The sequence below is a fragment of the Pongo pygmaeus genome, chromosome 18 (assembly GCF_028885625.2).
Source record: "Pongo pygmaeus isolate AG05252 chromosome 18, NHGRI_mPonPyg2-v2.0_pri, whole genome shotgun sequence".
Lineage (NCBI taxonomy): Eukaryota > Metazoa > Chordata > Mammalia > Primates > Hominidae > Pongo > Pongo pygmaeus.
The window spans coordinates 76,732,095-76,757,794 of NC_072391.2; positions in this window are offsets into that span (position 1 = coordinate 76,732,095).

The window sequence follows — 25,700 nt, forward strand, 5'->3', positions numbered from 1 at the left end:
TGGCTTTGCTTTTTAACGGATGTTAACTTGCATCAACAGACTACCATAAAATGCACCTGCGTTGGAGAAATGTCCATCTATCAATGTAGACTCTTGCAAAGAATTCCAAGTGTTAGACAAATTGTTTCCATTAAGCTGAAAATACTCCTTCGGGTGTGAGCTTTTAATTCATGAGTTGCTGTAAACTGATTCAAATAATAACGAGGCTTTTTCCCCCACCCCCTGGCCTGATAGCAAACTAGTGAAGAACATGCTCAATCCCTCAGAAGATATTGCATTGTGATTCCTACAATTGTCCTGAAGTTCAAACAATGCTGTTCTGTGAGAAAATGTGGTTTTTATAAGGCTGTTATTTTGTCTGACTGTTTTATTCCTATTTTATAAAGAAAATGTGAAATTTGACTGATAACTCAGATGGAGATGGAGATGGAGAGTAATCAGAATTGCGGCCCATGGAAAAATTAAGAGAGAAACCAGGAGCTGATAAAAACTGAAAACAGAAAAAAAAAAAAATGCAGCCACATTTAACGTTTTTACATTTTTTTTTTCTATTTTGGAAAAGCACCAAGCAGCACAGAAGAAATTAAGGGGAAACTTGATGAAAAACTCTGTTTATTACCATAGCAGAGAATAGACACTGATGTCTCTTTTTTTCACTGTAATGTTCACAGGATGATGTCTAGGGTTAATTTAGGTTAATCATATCACTCCACACAAGGTAATCTCACCTGTACAGCAACACTTCTGAAGTCTCATAAAATGTGTCTTTTTATTGTAATTATAGTACGGCAAGCCACATCCCCAGAAACCTGAAAGGAATAAGGCAACTTTGCCCGTAAACAAATGCTACCCACCACCTTCAGTTTTCAGGGCCTGTCCAATGAAAACTAACATGTAGTTGTTCAGTCTATGCTAGGCATTGTGCTAACTGGAAAAGGGTTAGCTAATTCATGTAGTTATGTGGTGGGCATTTATAAGTGCCCATGTCTGCCAGCAGATGTGCCCTGCCTGTCCATAGGAGGCTAATAGGACCACAAAACAACGGTAAAAGGGTGACAGCAGAGGGCTATACAAAGGGACCCAAGACCACAAAGGGACCCAAGCTCCTCAAAGACCACTTCCCTTCCCGTTTACCAATGTCTCTGTCAGCTAAATTGTTCAAAAGAGGAAGTCGTGACCTTGCCTTCCTTGAAGCATTTCTGGCTATGCCTAAGCTCTTTCAATGTTATTCTGCAGTTCAAGCTACAATCCTGAAACATAACTGCAACCGGTTATTGAAAAATGCAAATGAGTTACCTGTTCAGGATTAAAATGAAACATTCTTTTCTGAGTCAGCAAAAAGTTGGAAGTATATACATTTAAAATATCTTTTTTATTACAATAGTAAAATATGCTCGTTGAAAAAAAAAATACCCAAACAACACAGGAGGAAATAAAGTAAAAAGTAAAAATATTTCCTTTCCTCAAGGCTTCTAAAGCTTCTCTCAGAGTTCAAGGTCTATGCTTTTAGACTTTTGCTATGCCTAACTAAACATGTATCTATAAAGTTTTAAACGCTGAGAAGCCATACAACTGTATTCATTTCAAACTAGGTAGAGCAAATTTATATTTACTGAGCACTACATGTGTGCAGAGCCTCTTAGTGCGTTGCATGCATTACTTTGTATCCATCGTATTCCGCAGGAGTCCGCAGATGTTGGCCTGGGGGCCAAATCCCATCCCTTGCATATTTCTGTAAATAAAGTTTTATTGGAACTCAGCCACATTCATTTGTTTACATATGGTCTCTGATTGCTTTTGTGCTACAATGACAGAATTGAGAGATTGCAATAGAGATAGCGTGGCCTGCGAAGCCTAATATATTTACTCTTTTGTCCTTTACAGAAAAGAAATTGCTGACCCCTGAGATAGTAGATAATTTTATGTGGACAAAAAGGACACTGGATGTATATAAAACAAGCTATTAACATAGGTTAAATTATGAGCAACTCTTAAGTATCTTCTTCATCCATTGCTGTGCTGTGTAAATTTTTAATAATGATGCACCTATTTATTTTGTGCCTTAACTACATATGCAATTTAAATAAAAGGCTATCTTATGATGAAAAAACTAATAAACTGTTACTAAGGAAAGTCTTAGAAGTTAAGACGACTTATAACTGGCATTTCCACTGTGTGCATACAAATACAATACTCTAGAAGGATTTTTTTAAAAAAGAGTTTGCAAACGCTCTATAAGATGACTTTTTTTTCAGTAAAATTTACCCTTTCATTTTCTCAGGGCATGTATTTTCTTGACGATTTGAAAAATGTGGCAGACACAGTTGACCATGCATCAGACTTGCCATTGCTTCTATTTGGGCAACTAGATTCCATTTCTCAGCTTCTTTGGAGTCAGCATGGCCATGCAACTGAGTCCTCATCAAAGGGATGTGGGCAGAGTGGAAGCACTCCACTTCCAGACCTGGTCCATAAAACCCTGCCTGCTCACACCTCCACCACTTGGCTGAAAGGGGGATTACCTCTTGAGTGCACTTGGGAACCGAACGAAGACTGTAGAGCCACGAGATGAAAGAACCTGTGCCCCTGGATCAACACTTGGAGGAGAGCCACTCAGGAGAGCTGCCTGTTACGTGAGCGAGGAATTAATTTTGCATTAAGCCTTTGCGATGTGGAGGTTTATCTGTTACTTTTCATAATGAGAGTTCACTGTATTTATGGAGCTAGCTGTTGACAGATGGCTTTGGGATGGAAAAACGATATAGAAGTCCCTTCTCTAGGTAATGTCATCCAATAGCTTCTCCTTGAAATCAAAGTACTGGAAATGCTTTTCAGACCTCCGCCTAACTGGTACTCAATCACAGTGAGTAAGTGGTAACTACAACTCCCACCCAAGCCTTTATCTGCCTCTATTCTCAGGTCTCTACTCTAGCAGTAATGGTGTCCTTAGGGACCAATCCCATTTCTCCCCTGCCAGTATCATATTCACCATGCTTCCTGGTCAAACTCCTCCCTCTCTGCCACATGACACTGGGTTCCATGTAACCTAAGATGGCATCCGGTAACAATTTTTAAATTTATCAACCAGGATACTTTCTCACCTACTGACTCCTATACATCTTGACAGAAGATAAAGGACCATTCTGCCATCAGCAAGGAAGCAATGTAGATAAATTCCAAGCCATTTATAATTCATTCCGTCTTCATTAAGTATTCATACACTACTTATTGGCAATCACCTAAGCATTTTATGTAATAAAAAACAGAATAGCTAGAAAAGAAACTGGGAAAGGTCGGTTTTATTAGGAGACTGGGGGAGAGGAAAATAATCGATTTGCTATATTCTTTATCCCAAACTTTTTCTTGCAGGAAGGATTTCTGGATAGGTCGGTCACAAGTCAATTAAGTAGCTATCTTGAGGGTGATTTGAACAGCACCAATAGAATGTCACTGCTATTCTCTTTGATTCATTCAGCCCATATTTATTGGAGACCGGCTTTGACAGGCCCTGAGAATAAAACAAGTATTCCTTTCTTAAAGGCTGGACATCTTAAGGAGATGTGGATTAAACACACTGAATATATGTGGATTAAACACACTGAATCCAGAATGAAAATACTAAATACCTACCTTGCTATTAAAATTAGTTTATTGGATTATTACCAATAATAATAATGGCATTAATTCATAATAACTCACCATAATTAGGATAGCCAAAACTTATTGAGATTGTACAACTGGCCAACTCCTAAACAGAGAAAAGTGTTCCATGCTTATCTCATTTAATTGTTATAGGAACCCTGAGATTTCATTTCTATGATTCGTTCCCATTTTAGGGATGAATACATTCAGACTCTAAGAGATTAAGCGATTGCTAAAGGTAAGACAGCAAGTCATTGACCATGGAGAGGCTGAACTTCATATCAATGTGAACCCAGAGCCCAAGCCCATAAGCCCTCAGTGCCATTGTTCCCTAAGACAGAGAAGATGTAGAAATAAATGGTGGGGCATCAGGGTGAAAGGACAGTGAAGAGAGAGGGCCCTGCAGAGTCAAAGGAAGTCTGTCGTAAGAGAAGGCTACCAGAAATCTGAGACCAGCTGTGCCTCCCTCAGGGGTTTACCAATATTGGTCTTGATTACTTGTCACAGACACCATTCCATCCAACCCAGTTAGTAGCATAGAGAATAAATGAAATTAGAAGAAGAAAAGGAAGAACTTCCAGTATACTCATTAATCTTTAAGTGATGTCAAAGAATTATCCCTTCCTACTAATTACAGGAATCATGCAGCCCATTCCCCCTAACGGAAAATGCTCTTGGATTCAACAGTCAAGCTTGGGAATAAATTTAAGATTGGCCAGATCCCTACACACCTGTTCTTTCAAACATCTGCCTCTCCGTAAGCTGATCATCTGAGTTTGGTTGATTCAGCATGGTGACCTGGAGAGGTCGATCACATTCATGACAATGTCTCTGGAAAATATGATTCAATTTTTACCCCATAGCTGTGATCTGAAAGAATTCCCACCACTCCTCACGCCTATAATCCCAGCACTTTGGGAGGCCGAGGCAGGTGGATCACCTGAGGTCGGGAGTTCGAGACCAGCCTGACCGACAAGGAGAAACCTCATCTCTACTAAAAATACAAAATTAGCCGGGCATGGTGGCACATGCCTGTAATCCTAGCTATTCTGGAGGCTGAGGCAGGAGAATCACTTGGACCCGGGAGGTGGAGGTTGCTGTGAGCCGAGATCGCGCCATTGCACTCCAACCTGGGCAACAAGAGCGAAACTCCGTCTTAAAAAAAAGAAAGAATTCCCTCCACTCTTTGTCCATTTCCCATGTCACCTATTCCTCTTAAAGGTCAACTCAACAACATTTCCTAGATCATCATACCTAGATTATCAGTATCCTCAAAGTGAAGCCATGGTGTATTCCAAGCTAATTTCAGAAGAAAGCTTAGTATATGTTAATGGATCAAGAGGGTTTCTCTTTGGGGTAAATAAATAAATAAATAAATGGCCCTTTTAAAACGATGCTCTTTGATTTATTTTGTGCCATGAATTATTAGGTGCTCTGAATAAAAAATGAACTGAAACATGTCCCCAGCCCTAGTCTAAACCCAGTAGACTAGTACACACACATAATGGATGCTACGTTATCTCCAGTTTGGAGATTGAGAGGCGTGCAAATGGCAAGGATGAGACACCTTCAACTCCTCTAGTCTTCCAGCCAACATATCTCAAGAAGACATCTTCCAAATTTACCAGTAAATAACTTGTTTTTTCTCCCATCTTAATGGGGCAGTTTTTATTCCCACCTGTCATAATCAAAATATATCAGATATATTTACATTAAAAAATTGATTTTGAATCAAGTGAGCAAATATTAGCCCTGAAAATGTCATATTTTTAGCAATAAAAACAAGTTAAGGCTGGGTATGGCGGCTTATGTCTGTAATCCCAACACTTTGGGGGACCAAGGCGGGCGGATTGCCTGAGGTCAGGAGGTTGAGACCAGCCTGGCCAACATGGTGAAACTCTGTCTCTGATAAAGATACAAAAGTTAGCCGGGGGTGGAGGTGCATTCCTGTAATCTCAGCTATTTGGGAGACTGAGACGGGAGAATTGCTTGAACCCAGGAGACGGAGGTTGCAGTGAGCCAAGATCCTGCCACTGCACTCCAGCCTGGGTGACACAGCAAGACTCTCTCAAAATAAATAAATATTAAAAAATAAATAAAAACAAATTAATGTGGACATTCCTTTGGTGAATGAGACAAATTCTACAGGGAAAACAGGGAGTTAAACGCTGCCGATGTCTCTACCATCTGCAATTTGCTTACCTACTATCCCAGCATGGTGCACAGCTGCATCCACCCTGCACAGAGCCTGCCTGCTAACATACAGTCCTGGAAAGCGTCCTGTGCAGAAAACTTCCCCACAGGATTTATGGGGAGCGATCTAATTATTCCACTCAATTCCACTCACTCCCATTATGCCCCCTATTTAAAGCCTCTATGAAAAAGGCCATTTATCTCCAGGGACAAATTTTCAGAGCAGTGTTTTATGGATAGAAATAAGCCCATTCTGTTTGGTAAAGAACCTGGCAAGAGATAAACATATCTCCTTCTTAACAGGTCCAAGGAATTAGGGCCTCAGGGGTCCACATAATCCAGTGGGATCCCCTTACATTCAAGAAATGCTAACTACATTGGTTTGCTGAATGAGCATAGATTACTCCAGAACTCTCAACTTTAAACCATTCTCAGAGTATGGGAGAAGCATGAGCTACAAAGTTGGCTCAACTAGAGAAAGCCGTTCTTTACAACTGTAAGCTAACAGATGACAGAAGTCATCTTGAGCTGAGCAAGTGTCTTCTGCAACATGACCTGAGTGTGCCTACCCAGTTCTTCACACCCTAGAAACAGCCCTTTACAAGGATAGAACTCAAGTTCTGCCTCTCAATGAAGCAGTCTATTCCTGGAGTCTCCTCTTCTTTTTGGGACATTTTGTTAAAATTTAAACCTTGAATATGTAACAACCCTATTCATATGCAAACACATGTAGGTCCTTTGTAGCATAGAAGCATTAAATACATTTGTTTATTTCTTCCTGCAAAGCCATGTTTTTACACACACACACACACACACACACACACACACAGACACCCTTGGAGCCTATGTGTTTGCTTTGGTGTGTGTATAAGGGCTTATAAGAAATTTGGGTAAATGTAACTTGTGGGGACTCATTGAAGATTAATAGAGGTGGTGGTCATTGCTGTTGAAGAAAAAACCTACTCAGAATCACAAATGTTGATTCGTCTTTCTCATTAGGATAAGGTTGAAAGGGACCGTTCTCTCCAAGAAAAAAATCTCTCCCTGAAATAATTTCCAAATTAGCTCTGCAGGTATTTTCCGTGCAACAGGTGTCACTTGCAATTTTCACCATAGTTTGACATGGCTGCCCTCCTAGTTTCATGGGAGATGTAAAAGAGCAGCAGCCCAAAGCCAGGCACCTCCTTATAATTGAGTAGCACTTGGTTTTTTTTTTTGAGCACGATCCCATTCGGACAATGATACTACAAGGAATGAAACGACTAATAATAATACTAAAAGTGTCAAGAGCAATACTGAAAAATGTCAGTACTTTTTCATTCAACCATGTCAGCAGCAAATCCAATCTGAAATATGCTGACAATAGTGGAGCTATGAAAACCAATATACTTGATGAGCCAGCCGTCCAATAAATTATATATGTGTACATATACATTTGTATGTACTTCCCCCAGAAGTAAGAGACGGGGTAAGGGGACTCTAGGAAGACATGTTACAGAATCAGTTAGTTTACACCCAACACTCTGTGCTCCTCAAATGAGGATTAAGCTTAATACTTTGTGACGGGACAGGCACCCCAGAGTGATCAAGGCACCCCAAGAAGGTCATGGTATCTTTCATCAGGACCTGAAATGCCATCGCAATTGGAAATCAGGACTCACATTATCCACAGCTGCCTCCCACAGTATGAGAAAGAAAATGACTCAGGTGTGCTCTAGAGGCCATATGATTTCCTTATCCCAAAATGTTGACTGTAGTATATTTTTAGAGTTTAAAAGAAACTCACAACCTTTCTTATCTTTCCTTTAATTGCTCATTAGAGGTATTTTTTTTCAATATGGATGATCGAAAAGAAGAAAATAAAAGTTGTCCATCATCCCACCATCCAAAGATTTCAACTAGGATTTTGGTATATATAAGTGTGTGTGTGTGTGTGGTGTGTGTGTGTGTGTGTGTGTGTGTGTATTTGCTGTGTGACTACTCAGCTAACTAGCAGAGAGAAAGAGCTCATGACTTCCACGTCACTTCTCTCCCTAAACCTTCTCAATTAGCTATAATATTAGAGAGCCTGGGACACCTGAGTTTCTTCCTCCTGTCTCATCAGTCATGAGAATGCATGTGTTTCTCTGGGCACGGTTGGGGACAAGGACAAGTGGATTTTTCAGTCACTCTCTATTACCAACAGAAGACTACTTTGCCAATGACAGAAACCATGTGGCCCTCAGAGACAGAGTGTTTTTATTTCATGAGGGGGCATTTTTATATGTTTTAGATTATTTAACAGCATAGGAAAATATTTACAATTTACAATGAGGTGAAAAACAAGTTTGCCAAACAGATGCCAACTTGACTTAACTACGTGAACCAAAATATCAATCACGACCAGCTCATGGAGGTGGAAGAGGTGAAAGTCTACTCTTTGTGCGTTTCTGTATTTTCCAGATTTCAACAATAAGCATGAATTGCCCTTTTACATAAAAAAGTGGTAATAACGGTAAAAATAATAGGCACGTTTTTTGTTGTTAGGTCGTTTGTTGTTATGTTTAGTGTGTTGGCTAAAAAAATGTATCACGAAGTACGTAATGTAACCCTTTGCATTTGCCAAAGGTCAAAAGGGAGATGTCACCCTTTCCTTTCTTGGGCCTTGTCTAGGGTTAGAGTCACTGAGAAAAGTTTCTCCCTGAGGAGGTCTCACTGTTCAGAGATTTCTGCAGAGATGCTAAACAAGGTACAGGAAAATGCAGGGAAAGATGTACTTTTCATTTGTTTTGGTTACTTAAACATATATATTACTTCTTTTTTCTTTCCCAGATTTCCTGGGAAGAAAATGAGTTGCGGAACATTTTAAACAGCAGTTACCATTTATTGAGCTAAGTGCTTCATGTATGCAATCTCATGTATCTCCATTACTCAATAAGGCAGGTACCATTCTTCTTTCAAACATTTAGGATAGAAGACCAGGAGCAGTCGATCAGAGGCAGAGCTGGGGTCCACTACAGTTTTGTCTCGCATAAAATTTCATCCTCTTAACCACGATGACATACATGCATAATTAGAAGAAAACAAAAAACAAAAGACACAAGAATCCTGATTCCATTTTGGCATATATTCTTTCAGTCCTTTTTCCTACCTCCCATGTGAAAGGCTTTGTTCTAGGGGCTGGGGTGACTGCAGTGATCACAACATTAAAAATGTGCCCTTGTGGAGCCCACATGCTCTGGGAGAGTCGTATTTTGTACCAAGTACTATTTCTGGATTGTTTCTTTTGTTCAATTATCTAGTCCTCTATCAGTACCATGCTGTTTTTCTATCGTAAGCTTCAGAATACATTTTAATATCTACAAGGAAAAGTCACTTCCCATTGCTCTTTATTTCAGTAAGTTCTTGCTTATTCTCAGTTATTTTTTATTATTTTTTATTTTTTTAAGACAGGGTCTTATTCTAACAACCGGGATAGAAGGCAGTGGTGTGATCATGGCTCACTGCAGCCTCGACTTCCTAGGCTCAGGTGATTCTCCTACCTCAGCCTCCCGACTAGCTGGGACTACAGGTGCGCACCACCATGCCTGGCTAATTTTTGCAGAGATAGGGTTTTGCCATGTTGCCCAGGTTGGTGTTGATCTCCTGGACTCAAGTGATCTGCCTGCCTTGGCCTCTTAACATGCTGGGATTACAGGCATGAGCCACAGTGGCTGGACTATTCTCACTCTTTTCACCAGTATTACAAAGAACATTCTCATAAATATATCTGTGAGCGCTTGGATAGATTACATTCTTAAAATCAAGGAAGCATATTTGCTGGGTCAATGGGTATGTGCATCTAAAATATTCATCCCTTTCACCAGGTTAACCTCCAAAAAGGCTCATTCTGCTTTTCGTCCATTTTAATATGGCTTTTTATCTTTTTATTATTGCCTCAGAACAGATCTTTGTATTCTGTAGATACTAACATGTTCATTTTCAAAAGTGTTGCAAATATTTTCTGTTTATCATTTTTATTTTGAACTTTGTTTATATGCTTTTTACCATGCAAAAGTTTTACAGTGTTTGGTAACTGACCTTATCGATCTATTTCTTTATTTTTTCCAGGATTGGGCATTATGCTTAGAAAGATCCTCTAGTGAGATGTAAAAGAGCTCGTGTATGTTTGTCTATAAAAGTGGTGAAGGAAACTAACAAAAAATGGATAACCAATTGTCCCGACAATATGTATTAAATAAGTTCTCTTTTCTCCCCTAATTTGAAATGTTACCTTCATAATATACTAAACTCTCATGTATAACCCATTCCGCTTGGAACTCTATTACTCTATTTGTCCATTCCTGCAACATTATGATATTTTTAAGGAATATGTTTTTATATTTAATAGAGTAAGCCAGTAGCCTCTCTCCCTATCAATTAGGGATAAAAAAAATCCATTTGCTCTTTTGCTTATAAATTCTTCCATCTAATCTTTAGATTCAACTTGTCACTTAAAAATCATTTAGAATCTTGATTGAAGTTCCTTGGAATCTACAGTTTAATTGGGGTAGGGTTATATTTTGAACCTACCTTCTAAGACCTTGATATGTTTCTCCAAGTCTTACTTTAAAACATTAAAAAATTATAATAAATTTTCTTCTACATTTCTTGCTAACCTTATCCAAAGGCATTTTAAAGCTTTTCTTTTTATGGTGAGTGGCTCTTCCTTCACAACACTTTCCCCACTTTTTGTTGATATGTAGATGATCGATTTTACAACATAAAAACATTTTATTCTTTTTCTTTCTTTCTTTGTCAGCTCTCCAAGCTTGTAGTAATCTGAGTCTCCCTGGCTGCCTTCTACTGACATACTTACAGGCACATGGCAGAAAGGATGTGAAATTTGTTACCAAAAACACATGTATTTGTGAACTTTATGAACTTCTGGTTTGCTGTCTATAAAGTAGGCATACTAGTAATTGTTTTAGTAACTTTTAAAAAAATTAGAGCTTATGTGTGTTTTGTTTATCTGTGTTGAATGTCATTCATCACTTTTTGAATGCAGATGGCTGCAGGATTTTGTAAGAACACTCACATGATACTTTCTTAGGGGTGATATATTTACTTAAGTAGGTTAGTTACTATACAAACAGCCTCCAAATTTCAGTGGGTTAACACAAGAAAATGCATTTTTTGCTTATAAACAGTCTATTGTGAGTATTTCTGCTCAGCTGTCTCTCTACAGCAGCTCTCCTCCAAGGGACAACTTGGGGACCCAGTCTCCTTTACCCGATGGCTCCATACTCCTAGGCGTCCTTGGGCCATGTCAGCTCAGCCAGCAGATGGGAAAGAAAGACCATGGACTATTGCCTAGGAGGCCCTCACGCAGGCCAAAAAGGTTCTTTGTCATCTCCCCTCTCTTCTGCTGGCTTGAGCACAGTCACATGGTGCATGTAACTGCAGAGGATGCTGGGAAATATCACCTGGTGATGTGCCTGGGAGAAGAACCAGTTTTGTTAAGTAGGGAGTAGTCTCTGCCATAGGTACTATTTGGAGAAATGGGAGAGGGCACTCATGTCCATGTGCTTACCATTTGGAGAGAGGAGACAGACCACTTGTGCCCATGTGGTTGGTCTGAAAACAGTCCAGGAAAATGGAGAGAATCCCTACCTAAGCGAGACCCATCCTCCTATGCCAGTTTTCCACTTCTTTTTCTTCATGAACTCGGTGACCTATGGTTTCTTTTTAGCAAAACCAGCCCTACCATGATTTTTTGGATTGTTTTCTAAACCTGTCTAGTAGGAGGTTAGAGAACAACAGGCCAGAAGCCCAGTGTATTGCTCCAGTTTATGAGAAGGCACCTGCCACCACTTCCAGGAGCTTTCCCTGCAAATGGAGTCTCTACTTTCTCCACAACCAAAGTGCCACTGGCTCTCTCTGTTTCCCCTGCCTCCCCTCGCCTATCTGGGCCCATCAGCAATTCCTCCCCTTGGGAATTCTCTGGCTTACCTCAGTTTTGGAAAAGTGATACCGATAATAATGGCCACAATGGCTAACCTTTGTTGATTCCTTATGCCATACCAGGCACCGTGCAAACATACTCTGTACTGATTTCATTTCTTCCCACCAATTCTATAAGGGAGGCACTTGTATTACTCCCATTTTTAGGTGAGGAAACTGAGGTCTAACCCAACAGGATGAGTAACCTACTTAAGTCCACCAGTTGGTAGTAGACAAGATTTGAACACCAGGACCAATCTGCCTGCAGACTCCTCAATATGAACGACTGCACCAATGAGTTTAGAAGTGCTCCCCATTGCTCTGAGTTTAATGTCTAAACTTCTTACCCCACCTAACAATTCCCTCCTGGTCTGGTCTGGTCTCTGATTTCCTTTCTAGACTCACCTCTTGCCAGGGGTGTTCACACACATATGTACACATATACATGTGCACAAACATGCACACACACACAAATACATTTGTACACGTGCAAACATACATGTTCACACACATGTATACAAACACACTCACGTACAGATGTGCACCTACACACAAAGGAAATTTCGTGCACTCGGGCCATGTTAACATTTCATTTCCTCTTGTGACCCACGTTCTCTGGCCTTTGGACCTATACCTACACATACATATTGGGCACTTACTAAATGCCAGGCACTCTGCTAGGTGCTGGGGATGTCGAAGTAAACAGGACAAGTCAATAATTTGCCTTTATAAAGTTTATATTTTTATGGGGGAAATAGATAATAAACAAACAAAATAGAAGTTCATATTTTGGGGTATTGCTTAGCATTATGAAATTACGTAAATCAGGATAGGGGATTAGAGGGTGGTAAAGATGGGCCTGTTTTAATCAGGGTGCTCAGAGAAGGCCCACTCTAGGGAGTGAATATTTCAGTCAAAGGGAATCTCCACTGCAATAAGAATGGTGGCCCCATAAAGCTGGGGAAGAAAACCCAGCCCAGGCAGAAGGAAAAGCAAATGCAAAGGCCTGACATGGCGATGAGCTTGGCCCGCTTATGGAACAGAGATCAGGCCCATGTAGCTGGAAAGAAAAGAGCAAAGCAGAAGTGGTTGGAGACGGGTCCGGGTCACACAGAGCCATGAAATCTATGGTAGGAGTTGGGCTTTCACCCCCACACACCATGGTAGGTACTGGATGGTTTTAAGCCACATAATGATGTGACCTGATTTACATTTTAATAAGATCACTCTTACTGCTCTTGTTAAATGCCAGCTTACCTTGATGCCCTGAAAGTTTCCCTTCCAGCCCTGTTTTAAGATAGCATAAACATACAATGACAATTTGATTTTAAAATTCCATGTTTCATATAAACTGGGGCAAACCTGTGCTACAGATGACAACAATGTAAACCAGCCACCACAGCAAACAGATGCACTAGTCCTGAGTATATTTTGGAAATTGGAAATGAGCATTTTGTAAGGGTCTGATTAGGACGAAGTTTGGCATCCAGTCTCTACGTCAAGTCAAACCCTGCTGGACCTGTTTTAAGTCAGAGCAGGTGAGCCCATTTGACACCTAGGTTGGCATTGGATGTGTAAATATGTAAATTTCTCAAAAACTTTAAGCCCCTTTTTTAAAATCTCTTAAAAATTTGTTTATAACATTTTAGAAAAACATGCACCGACTTTTTTTTCTTGAGGTAGTAGATCCCGCTGTGAACTGTGAAACATGGCTTCTTTCTAATTTAGTTGTTTTTTGCAGGTGTGGTGTTGTTTGATGCACCATCCCACCCTAAAACAAATGCAAACTGACATTGCTTCTGTAAGAAGAGTGTTAGGAGACAAAACCCTGGAAAGAGCTGACGCTTGCAAAAAAAAATACGAAGGACGATAAAAAGGGCTTTTTGAGCTATGTTTGGAGGGAGAAGGAAAAGGAAGGGATCGGGAGCAGATGATGCAACTCGAACAGATGACAGTAAGAAAGCAGAAGTTCTCCACTCTTATTTTGCTTCCACCTTCTCCCTTGAGGAACAAGGTCTTAAGGCTGGAAAGAATCAAGCATGCATTGTGCAGAACAAATTTAAACATTAATTTTGGAATAGGAGTACAGGGCTTTTGTAGACACCACGGATAATGACTCAGATGACTCCAGAGGCCAGACAGGTAAATGCAAGCATGAAGTGTGTGTAGATCTGACTGTGTGGAAATAACTGAGAGGACTGAGGGAGTAGGGACCTGAGGACCTCAGCTACTGCCCACTCTAGCCCACCACAGTAGCCATGAAGACATACAGAATGTTGTCCAAGAAGATATGGTGGGCTGTCCAATCTTTGATTTTTTTTCAACATAAGTCAACACCTTGAATGACTTCATGCTTGCCCTGCCCAGATGTTTAAATGCCAGCAAGGAACTCCGAATTTTTCGAAATGCTATACAGACCCAAAGAACACCTGTCTGCAGAGCAGACTCAGCCCAAGGCTGCCATTTTGGAAATTCTGCTCAAAATAAATTCAGCTCTTCAGGGTACCTGGTAAATGGCATAACTGAAAACCATGACATCCGGTAGTAGAAAACAAGCTACACCATGGGTCAGGGGGGACTGTTGTTCAAGGTTTCTGAGGGAGTCAAGGTCGTATCCCAAAATTAGATGCGTCCCTGACCCTGATTCCAGCAAATTCCAGGACAGGTTACAGCAGATGACGAATATGACAAGAAAGTAAGTCATGGGACCTGGTTCCCACCAAGGCTTGAGTAAGATTAAGTACTTTTGAAAAGGGCCATTAGACTAGAAGTTCAAGGAGATGATACAGAAATGACCTCAAAAGAATGTGACAATATCTCAGCAATGAGAAATGTGGCTGAGTATATAGTCATTTTAGATGAACTTCTAGGTGGATAGTCATCCAGATCTCAAACATGTTGGTTAATGGACCAACAGTCACCAGGGAGAAGGTCCTGAGCAACCATCCTATGAGGGTTCAACATTTTAAGAATAGTTGTCCCTGGGTATCTATGGGGAATTGGTTCCAGGGCTCCCCTCAATGCTGGCAATACCAAAATCCATGGATGCTCAAATCCTTTAATGAAATGGCAACTTGGAACCCATGGATACAGAGGGCCAACTGTGTTTTCATTACCTCTCTGGATGAAGAACTGATGGCAGAGTAGGTCTTAGAAACATATTTAAGGGCAGGGCGTGGTGGCTCATGCCTATAATCCCAGCACTTTGGGAGGCTGAGGCGGTCAGATCGCTTGAGCCCAGGAGTTTGAGACCAGACAGGGCAACATGGCAAGACCAGTCTCTACTAAAAATACAAAAAATTAGTTGGGTGTGGTGATGTGTGCCTGTAGTCCCGGCTACTTGGGAGGCTGAGCTGGGAGGATCTCTTGAGCCCTGGAGGCGGAGGTTGCAGTGAGCCGTGATCCCATGATCGCGCCACCACACTCCAGCCCAGGTGACATAGCAAGATCCTGTTTCAAAAACAAACACAAAAATAAAAATAAACAAAAGAAAATAAACATACCTTAAAACACGTATTATTATTTTTTTAAATCAGACTCATCTGTGTGTATGTTTCACCTTCACCATCACTAGTTTTGTGTCCTTGGCTGCATTACTTAATCTCTCTGACCTTCAGTATCCTCTCCAGCAAAGAGGGAGCTGTAGTAGGGTCTATCTCCAATAGGTATTGTGAGGAATAAATGGGGTGGTACAAGAAAAGAGCTTAATATGGCACCTCCCTTGGGAAAAGTGCTTAATATATGTCAGCAGGCTTAATGATCATTGTGATTACGATTATGATGGATACATTTTGCAAATATTAAATCTTTTTGCAGATCTCCTGGGCTTGGCAAACTTGTATTCATCTGTAATTCCTTCATTGTTGAATAAAAGGATGAATGAATGAATGAGTGAACACATGAGTGACTCTGTTACCCACAGTGAGAATTTCCAGCTTAGAAGGTAAAGTAATAGGGCTGGAGAGTTTTTCTGGCTTTTAGGGATCTCCAGACAAGTCCAGCCCTAATACCTGGGGCTTCTACAATCACTGATGAAAAACACAGGGTTACTTTCCCTGAATCAAAGAGGTTCGGAATTCCTCTGGACCTCACTCCCTCTAGACCCACCCTCTCAGACCTGTCTTAGCACAGGTAACTGAGGGGCACCTGGCAGGCTGCAGGGTGACATGCTCTGAAATCTGTGTGAATGAAGGATGACTCGTGGGTTTAAATGATGCCCGTTAATGCCATCCTGAACATGAAATTGCCTCACTCTCAGTAATGGTGTTCTTCAGGTTTCATCTTGGCAGACTGGTTAGGGCTTTGTGTTGAAAGGAGCAAAGAAAATATTCAAGCATCTTGAGTAGGGGTCCTGGGATTAAATAATAAAAAGAATCCTGAATTAGATCCAGCCTCTTATACTCATCAAGGAGATCTTGGAGGCAAAAGTTTGGATCTTCCTCAGATTGGCACCTTCAGCTGCGTGATGCTATCTACATAGCTGGTGGTCAGCAAAGATTTTTGGAATGCATGTGCTGATTTTCAAATGTTCTGCACATAAATAATGTGTGTGATGCTTGACAGCAAAAACCTTAAGAGAAGACTGTATGTGTTTGAGTTATTTGGAATCTTAGAAGACCACCTAATGTGGTATGTTTTATGTCATGGGGAATAATTATCTCATGCAACAGACACCAGGTATTTAAGATCCATCATTACTCAAGTGCATCTTCTCCTCTGCCCCTGACACCAAACTAATAGCTGCAGTGTTCCATATGGACACAGATCTGTGGCTTTTACCAATGTGGAAGAGGGGACCATGGAGGAATCAGGTTTCCAGAGGGGAACAGAATCTTGGAACTTGAGGCCTGGCTAATTCAGTCTCTGCTATTCCTACATTCACTCCTGGCCGCCTCCAAGCCTTGCCCCTAAGCCGAAACTGGAAAAGATCTTTTCAACATTAGAATACAATCTTGTTGCCACTTCTGTTTAAAACATTATTTTGTCTTTCCATTGAGCCCAGGATGCTGATCAAACCCCTTACAGTGGCCTCCAAGGGTCCCTCCCAGATTCATCATTCCCTTCTTACTTGTTCCTTAAATTCCAGCTCAATTTCATCAGGGGGTCCTCTCTGACCTCCCCAGTTAAATAAACTACCCCATTACAGCCTCTCACTGCCTCGATCATACTATCACCCTTACATGTATACTGCCTCACACCCTTCCAGATGGGAATCTGCAAGGGGGCAGGCACGCAGCTGCTTTGCTCTCCAATAGCATGCATTGAGTGCTTATTGTATATCAGGCACTGTGCTGGGTGTTTTGCAGGCATGAAAGAATCTCCCTTATTGCAGGCAGTGATCTTATGAATTAGGAAACTGTGGCATAGAGAAATCAAGTAATTTGTCTGAAACCATACAGTGTGTAAGTAGGACCTGAACCCAGGTGATTCCAGAGCTCGTGCCCTTAACCTCCAAGTCAGTGGTTCTCAGAATGGGGTCCCTGAGAGCAGCAGCATTAACATTACCTGGGCCTTGATAGAAATGCATATTATCAGGGCTCACCCTGGGCCTTGTGAATCAGAAACTCTGGGGCTGGGGCCCTGCAGTCTGCGTCCTAACAAGCCCCCCAGTGATGCCGATGTATGCTCAAGTTTGTGAACCACTGCTCTAAGTGTTATTCCCTTCTTGTTATAGCTCCACATCCTAGGCACTTAATAAATGTTTAAATATGGAGGGGAGGAAGGGAGAGGGGGAGAAACGATGCAGGCAGGCAAACCTCCTCTCAAAGAATATTCTCAAGTAAGTGCATGTGATGCTTTGGGGGTGGTGGGGTGGGGGTGGTTGTGGCTTGACCATGCTTTAATCTCCAAATTGCAAAAACATTAACATTATTGATTGATCAGACATCAATCCAACAGAAATTTAATTAAATTAGAATGTGTCACTGAGCAGACCTGGCTGCATCATGCATAAATCTCAGGTAATAAGTTGACAAAGAGACAGCAGCCATTGGTGCCTGGGCTGGCTGAATTTATTCTCCGCCGTTTTCTCTTCCCGGGCTGCAGAGGGCCCTGCAAATACCCACGAGAAGGTACAGGTGAAATGGGGTGAGGTCCTGATTTATGACACCCACGGAGTCCCCAGCAGGTCAGGCGTCCAAGAAGTGCCTTCCCCTGTGTGATTTACTGCTGCCCTGGTCCGGCCAGGCGGCAATGGGGGGATGCCCCTGCCTGCGTCCAGCCCTCGACTAAAATGCTGACCCTGCTTAGATCTCCTGGGTGAGAGGATTAGCACTTGGGGTGTCCTCACGGCAAATGTGTCCTCTGGAGGGAGCCAAGTCCGCGGAGGGCGGGAGACCTGCTCTTGTTTGGCCCGTCTGCTCTTGCCTCAAGAATGTATTTTGGTGTCAGTGAACGGCTGCACCTGCTGTCCCAGAAACAGGTCTGGAGCAACCCCAGCATGCTCCAGCCTCAGGGCAAACCTGGCCTTAACCTGCTCAGCCCCAGCTCATCCTGGGCAGGCCAGGGGTGTTGGCATTGAGGGGCAGTCAGAGTCTGCCAGGATGGTGCAGACAGTGGTAACGTGGCCCCCACGCCTGGGGAGATTCAAATCCTTTGGAGTAGAGGAAGGGGGTGGCTGAGGATAAGATAATCCAGTGGGCAGAAAAGAAACCAGAGAAGCCAGAGAAGCTCCATGGAGCATTATAAATCACCCGGGCTATTCTTGTCCTTGGTCAGGAAGGCTACATGGAGGAGACCCTTCTAATGGCGACCTCTTGTACTTAATCCTCCTGCCTGCTTTGATTGCCTTCAATCAATCGTGGGCTCACATTTCCTTTTTAATAGCCATCTTCCATATAAAGAGTGATGTTGTTTGACAAGCAGATATTTTGTGGAGGCTACAAGCTGTCCTTATGCTAGCAGGCATTTATTCCTTAGCCACCCCGCACCCAATCATGTGTCCCAAGTGCCCAAGGGCCCAACTCATGCGTTCCTCTAAAGCAGAGATTGCAAACTGGAGCCCTGCAAGCCCCATCCAGCCCACTGCCTATTTTTGTAAATAAAGTTTTATTGGAACATAGCCATGATCGTTCATTTACATTGTGTGTGGGTGCTTTCATTCCGCAACGGCAGAGTTGAGCGGTTGCAACAGACAGCCTGGATCACAAAGCCAAAAATATTTAATATCTGTCCCTTTACAGAAAAAGTTTGCTGATTCTTACACTAAATAAATGGTGAGTGGTTAAAAACATAAGCTTGGGATTCAGACAGATCTTGTTTGATGACCAATTCTCCCGCCTATTACCTGGGTGACTTTAAGCAAATAGATACCTCTGTGATCTCAATTTCCTCCCCTGTAAGTAGAGATGATAAAATTGTCTACTTCATTGAACAATATGAAGATGAAATAAATTACAACCTGAAAAAATGGTCATTGCAGAGCTAGGTATTTTTATATGCAGGGTCTCATTTATTTATTTATTTATTTATTTATTTTTATTTTTATTTTTTCTGAGACAGAGTCTCACTCTGTTGCCCAGACTGGAGTGCAGTGGCGTGATCTCAGCTCACTGCAACCTCCGCCTCCCAGGTTCAAGCAATTCTCCTGCCTCAGCCTCCTGAGTAGCTGGGATTACAGGTGCCTGCCATCTTGTCCGGCTAATTTTTGTATTTTTAGTACAGACATGGTTTCACAATGTTGATCAGGCTGGTCTCGAACTCCTGACCTCGTGATCCACCCACCTCAGCCTCCCAAAGTGCTGGGATTACAGGCTTGAGCCACCGTGCCTGGCCTACAGGGTCTCATTTAAACTCATAAACTGCCTCATGACAGGGCACATTTTGTTCCCATTTTACAGACATAAGTTATCTTAAGTTTTGAAAAGTGAATAAGGATGGGAACATATAATCTCTACCTCGCTCAGAAAAGTGGGGTCTGCTCCTTCCGCTCGCCATCCTCCAGGCTCTCAGGCCATGTCAGGCATTTGTAAAGAAGGACATTTCATCACAAGACCAACACTGGCATTTTTCCGGGATGTGCTTACATTTGGAACATGAAGAATGTCCCAATAGATCATATGAGCAGCAGAGATAGGAACTGTGGTTCTGAGGAAGTGGGAACTTCCTTGAAATGTCCCTTTCCTTTGTCCTCTGAACCCCAACACTTGCCCTGCTTGGATCCTTGCCAACGAGGACGCCCATCCGCCCTTTCCTGGCAAAGTTAGGGGATGAGTCCAGGGCAGGTCGTGTTACTGAGCCCCCCCAGGAGCTCAGCTCAGAGGGCCCAGGGGACCAGGATGGCAAGTGGGGCATGGCAGAAAGAGCTGCCCACTCCACTGTGGGCTACAGAAATGGCTAGGGAAGCAAAGGGCCGTGCACCAGCCCCCACCACGAGTTCCTGGAGGGCAGGGTCCATGTCTTCCAATGCAAATACAAATACTATTACTAAACAACAGCAGCCAACTCATTCAGGTACTGTGCTAAGCATATTTTGTTTAATTCTCATAGCCACCCACTGGAACTTACTGGGTATTATTCTTTCCATTTATCAGCTGAGAAAACTGAGACTTAAAGAGTTTAAGAATTGGCTTCATGTACTACAGGAAAGACAGCCAGGATTCCGTTGTCCAACATGATGCTGGACCCATAGAAGGCACTCCCTCTTTAATCTGTTGAATGTGTGGTTGGATGGGTGAATGGATGAATGGATGACTGAGTTCAGCTGACACCAGAACTAGTATGTTTTACTGCTATTCATCACCATTTCTCATCCATCTCTGTATCCCAAGAACCTGATGTAGTCAGAGGCACTCAAATTATTCAGTTAACTGGAAAAGAATGAATGAAGTATCTTATATAATGCATGGAAGATGGTAGCAATGAAAGCTACCATCATCATCATGTTCATATCACATCACCTCCCACCCTAGTCTTCACCATCATTCTTGCAGTGTGTGTTTAATTACCAGGTCCATGCCATCTTTTAGGTCCACATTTGCTGAACTTTCCTACCTGGCCTGCCTTCCTGCTGACCATTCCCACACCTGTGGAGGAAGGAGGCATACCTGCAAGGTAGGATGGAGAGGCAGAAGGAGCAGCTTCCTGCGCTTTACAGCAGAGCTTCTCTGCCCATTAATCTGCTTACTTTTTTCCTTATCTTACAGATACAAAAGATCTAAGCAGTCATGAAGAGCACAACAGAACCCTTGACTCCAAATCCTCAGCATTCCCTGTTATTTTTTCACACTTTCCAGATGTGAAAAACTGAGGTTTAGGCAGGGCACAGTGGCTCATGCCTATAATCTCAGCACTTTGGGAGGCCAAGGCAGGCAGATTGCTTGAGCCCAGGAGTTAAAGCTCAGCCTGGGCAACATGTCTTTTGTAAAGACAGGCTAACTCCCGTCTCTAGAAAAAAACCCACAAAAATTAGTTGGGCATGGTGGTGCACACCTGTAGTTCCAGGTGCTAGGGTGGCTGAGGTAGGAGGATGGCTTGAGCCCTGGAGGCAGACATTGCAGTGAGCTGAGATCATGCCACTGCACTCCAGCCTGGGCAACACGGCAAGGCACTGTCTTACAAACGCAAACAAACAAAAAAACCCAAACAAGTAAAAAAGCCCTGAGGTTTGGTGATATCATAGTGTTTGCCTAGGACAGCTGATAAGTGATCATGTCAGGAATGTCACTATATAGGTAATCCAATTTCTTCTTTATTGATGTGTATTATCAAATTTTCCATAATGGGTACAATAAAAATTATTATTATTAGAAGAAAAAACTTCTAACAGGTGATATGAGTGAAATCACTGACAACTTTGGGGAAAATGGCCTTGCTAAGTGCAGACATGCTTTCTCCCTCATACATAAGACAAAGTGTAGCTTTGTAGTTAGGAAAGACTCCACAGCAATTTTTCCTTGCTTCTCCCCTAATGCTGCAGGCCTTGGCTTCAGCCTGACCTCTCTTTCCCTCTCTTTCCTTTGCTCTGGAATGGTTTACAAGGAGCCACCATATGTAAGCATCTAGGTCAGATTTTATAGAAATATTTAGATGACTCAAATCCCCAGTCAACCCTCGAGCAGCTCAAAGGCTGATAATGGAGAGAAGAATAAATATATTACAGGGCTAAACTGACAAAATGCCATTAGAGACCCAGCAATTCCACTCCTGGGAATCCACCCAAGAGAAATGAAGATCCGTGTCTACATAAAGACTTCTATGTGAATTCACTCATAGAGACATTATTTATAATAGTCAAAAAGTAGAAACATCCCGAATGTCCATCAACTACTAAAGGAATATCCAAGATGTCTTCTATCCATACAAAGGAATACGATTCCACAATCAAAAGAACAAAATACAAATGCATGCCACATCAGGGGGAAACCTCGAAAACATATACTAAGTGAAGGAAGCCAGGTACAAAGAGCAATGTTGTATGATTCCATTTCTTTAAAATGTCCACTGTAGGCAAATTTATAGAGACAGGAAGTAGATGAGCGGTTGTCTAGGGCTTGGAGGCACAGAAGAAACGGGGAGTGACTGTTCATGGGTATGGAGTTTCCGTCTAGGATGGTAGAAATGTTCTAAAATTAGAGTAGGGCGATGGTTGTACAACTCTATACATATACAAAAGCCCATTAAACATCACACTTTAAATTGGTGAATTTTATAGTAATGTATATAAATTGTATCTCAATAATGTTAGGAAAGAAAGAAAGAAAGAAAGAAAAAGGAAAAAACCCTGCCATGGAGAGGGAACAAGCAGTAAAAGAGCGTGAGTTCCTGTCCTGGAGAGATTTGGATAGTCAGTGATTGAATGGGTGTGTACCGAGGCCCGGTACCATATGGGCCATCAGCCAGTGCGAACACAACACAATTCTGTCCTATGGAGCTTACATTCCGGTGGGAAGGACTGACGCTAAGCAAATAAATGTACAGACTACAGGTTGTGATAAGGGGAATGAAGAAAAGTAGAGTGAGGGGACATGGAATTGGGGATGCCTTTTTTGAGTCATTCACACCTCTGGCTCAGCGTAGGGAGAGCCCAGACACATTGTGGGAGGAACAGCCACGGACAGTCATATCCTCTGTGGAGGGGAAGGCAGTCCTCACTTCTCTTTACAGGTCCCAGATGTCTGCATGCCCACAAAAGGAATGAATGCAGGAACTATCTCAAGATGCCAAAATCCACGGTGGCAACCCAGGCATTTAATATAACAAGGATTGTTCCAGGAACTTCACTCCTTTTAACAATTCAGGGTCCGTCCTAGAGGAGTGGGGCTACCACTGGGCCTCTTGCAGCAGGAAGGACACAATCATAGCCTCTCATGGGTGCAAACAGCCAGCGGATGTTGCCCTTCACAAAGAGTTGGGAAAACCATAAAAAACGCATAGCCTTTGCCAAACAATGTCAGATAAAATGGCATGGAGAGAGGACACATCTACCAGCCTCCTACCCACTGCACGATTCAGGGCACGCAGACTTCAGCCTCTCTCCTGAGTTCAGCACTCCAGAGCAGGCTGTGGAAAGGGCACGGGGTGAGCATGTCTTTATGACATTATTGATTTATTCTCCACCCGCAGTTAAAAACCATGCCCAGACAGACTATAAAAATAAGTACTTAACCGTATCGCAAGCTCTGCCGACTGAAATGGATTTTACACTTAAAGATACAGCTGATCTGGGTGAGGGTTTTAATGGCATTTTTGAGTTTTAAATTAAAAAAAAAATCAAATCTTTGGAAAAATTAAATGAGAAATCATCAGTGTTGCCCTTTGTGGGATTCTTCTCATAACGTCTCCAGGCTCAAGGGATCGGGGGTTATGGTTTATAAACTGGTCGAGTGGGGAGGAATTATGGCAGGTAGTTTATTTAGTAGGGATGAGGATTCTCATGTCTATAAGGAAAGGGAGAGGGCAAAAGAAGGAGGGAACAGGAGAGAGGAAGATGGATAATCTCCTAGAAGGAAAGAGGCAGGGGAGAGGAAGAAATGATGAGGAAATAGGAGAAGGAATAGAAGGAGGTGGAGGGATAGCCTAGAATTATCCGTGGTCTTTAAATTAAAGCTCAAGGGCTACCCCCTCCTCCAAATCTCTCTATATGGCACAGAAGAAAATGATCCTGCTGGAAAACTTAATGCATTTTGTATTCACCTCTTTGGGGGAAATTATCCTTGTCTGGTTGTACTATTAATATTTATAAAAACGCCTATCTCCCCTGCTAAGGGCAGAAATCATGTTTGATGAATCCATATATTTCTATCCTTCATATGTATTAAATGGTGAGAGATGGCTGAGCAAGTGCCTGGCTGGCTGGACAGACAGACAAGCCAGCAAGGGTGGATGTTAAAATCCAAGGCAAGGGGAAGGGAATAGTGTGGGCTCAGGTGCTTTCTGCCAAGCACAGCATGCTTGCTTTCGATCCCCATAAAAGGCTGATGAGGCTGGGCTAGGAGACGTGCAGAGAGAGCCTCAGGTGTTAAAATAAATGGGTTCAAATCACAACATTGGAATCTGTCTGTCTGATGCCTCATTCTTTTTCTTTTTTTGTCCCATCCAGATGCCACACTCCTTCTTGTTGAATATTTATTTTTGCTGGTGAAGGAGGAAATCCCTGAGCATGAGCATGACCCAGACCTACTTTTTGGAGGCAAGAAGGGACCATCCAACGTCAGGAAATCAAGGATAAGATTCCTCCTCACCCCCATTCTGAGCCATGTCTAGAGCGTGTTGCCATCACTGTATCAGGAGAGATCTAAAAGCAAAGGAGTATGAGTCACCGTCATCTAATTGAAATACACATTCTAGCAACTAGAAACGTGTGGATTAATCCAACAGAGATCAAAGCACCTCCCATGCTTTGTAGACACTGTGCTGGTAGGAGAGGATGTTCATTCTGTCTATCGCTAAGAGTAAGGCAGGGCACACACGGCCTTGGCCTCACCAGGCATCCCGACCAAAGCGCTTCTGGAAGCCTCCTCTCCAGGGCTTGTGCAGCTCAGCAGTGTCCCTTCTCTTTGCCTTTGTGGCATCTCATAATAAACACAAACTCGAGTTTAGAAGAATTGGAAGGAAGATTAACAATTATCCATTGCCAACACTCTGCCAGGTATGGTCCTAGGTACTTCCTAGAATTAGCTTTAAAATAAAATAAGAAAAAAATATATATTATTAATTAATTCTCAGACCCACATATATATGTGCATATATATATGGAGATATATATATATGTATGTATATATATATGTGTGTGTGTGTGTATGCAAGAAAGAAGGTGAGTTGGGAGGCAAATCCAGGTCTATGTCCAGGATCTTAAACAAACAATGTACTTCACTCTTTCAAATATCCATGTACACTTTATATATTTTCAAATGTCTGTGTACATTTTCTGTCTGTCTGTCTATTGATCTGTCTATCCATCTGTCTGTCTGTCTATATGGCTCTGAGTAGGAAGGGACATGAAAGAATTTCCTGGGGGAGATGGAGGTGGAAATATTTTAACTGTTCATAAGGGTGTGGGTTATGTGGGGCTCATCTGTTTGTCAAAATTGGGCAGCTAAGATTTGTGCATTTCAATGCACATAAATTTCACCTTAAAATCTGTAAAAATGAATAAGGATTAAGTGGGGGTGGGAAATGAAGCAAGAATGGCAGAATGACAACCATTCTTAAAGCTGTGTGATGAGTCCATGAGGGTTTGTTATACTTGTTGCAGGCAGAATCCTAAGATGACCCCTGCGTGGCCAGTGCTCTTGTAAAATCTCTTTCCCTTGAGTGGGGTCAGGGCCTGTGAATATGATGGGATATTATTCCTGTGATTACCTTACATTAGACAGAAAAGGTGCAGGGATATTTTTCAAATGTAATCAAGGTCCCTAATCAGTTCGAGTTAATCAAAAGGGAGATGATCCTAGGTGGGCCTGACC